Source organism: Lygodium microphyllum, chromosome 18 (assembly GCF_053477565.2).
Source record: "Lygodium microphyllum isolate KBCC chromosome 18, Lygodium_microphyllum_v1.1.10, whole genome shotgun sequence".
In the NCBI taxonomy this organism is placed as follows: Eukaryota; Viridiplantae; Streptophyta; class Polypodiopsida; order Schizaeales; family Lygodiaceae; genus Lygodium; species Lygodium microphyllum.
Genome location: NC_141152.1, coordinates 55,330,424 through 55,331,912, shown reverse-complemented (window position 1 = coordinate 55,331,912; position 1,489 = coordinate 55,330,424).

Genomic DNA, 1,489 nt, shown 5'->3' with positions numbered 1-1,489 from the left:
ACAGCCTCCTCTTCTATAAATCAACAAGGATCTGTGGAATCAGCAGTGAGCCATATGATCCAATTAAAATTTCAGTAACCTCAACACTTGATAAAGTAAGTGCAAGCCTGCTGCCATTTGTAGGGAAAAAAAAGGTTGTTTTGATCTCCCTTGCATGCTATCTCCCACAGTAGTCTAGTTAGGTACTGCTTTCAAGTATACATGGTTGTATAGCCTCAAGGATGAATCACCGATTGGGCAGGGAAATGTTGCAGTAATGCTTATGTTTGGGGTAGACACAAGGAAAGAGAAGAAGGATTTTTTTTGTAAATTGAAGAGGTTTCTTGTGTCAGTGCTAAACTGGTTTGAAGCCCGTAGTCTGCTGAACCAAGTTGCAATGAAGGAAGATAAGAGATCAGATCTTTGTCTGCTCTCACTGTCAATGCTCAAACGGAATGTGTAGCTCTGGCTTCTTCAACACCAATGCGGATGCATAACCAACATAATTCACTCACCAACAAATCAATTTCTGCAGACCAGTTTCTTACATCTTTTGTATTACCACACTTCATCAATAATGACTCCATTATTGCACAGACCTCACAACCATCAGAAAATGACTGCTTTCTGCATGTACTTGTCCTTCACCAAGGAAAGTGCAACCTTCTGATGAAACAGCTTGGGTGCCAAACTCAAATTAGTAGCTGTAACCTTCTCCCCATTAATGAAAGACCCATGAACCTTCAAGTGGTCATCTAAAGCTTGCAACTCTGCAACGAATGCTTCCTCAGTACTATCACTTGGGTCCTTGCTATCTGCAAACTAGAGTTGCTGCGCTTGATGTTTCTTGAAGTGGTGCACAACTGATTGCATCATCTTACACTGGACAGATCACATTGGTGTACCAGAACTCGCTAAGGCTTTCCTATTGTGGAGTAGCCTGTGGAGCACCCTCCATTAGAGGAATCTCCATGGCAAGGCATTACCATACAGTGCCCTTTTCCGTTTGTTTGACAAACCATGGCCATGGCCGCTGCCTCAGATCTTCCCCACAGCAAAGCAGGAGTACTTTGGGCTCCAAATGGCAAAACAGCAGGACATCCCTCCAAAAGGACTTGACGTTGCTCCAAAAATTCCAGTGGCAGGTTGCTGTGCAGCAGTGCTAGTCAGGCTTGGTAGCCTCCATTAAAGGTAGTAAATTATCTGCCTTTTCTAAAACAACAAGCTCCAAGGACTCAACTTGTGGCAAAATTCTGCCCTCCCCTAGATGCTTTGTCAGCTGCAAGGATGCACCATGGCCATTCTCTAACCACTTCACATTTGGGGTTGCACCACCAATGATGCAAGATTCAACTCCACAGCAGGCACAACAGCCTGTTCAAGTCACACAGGCTAATGCACAGACTTGGCCTGCAATATCCAATCCAATTCCTGTCTCTGGTCCTCCTCCAGTGATGAATATTACTCAACCAAGTTCTATGCCATTGAGTACAACCTCCGTGTCTTTTGA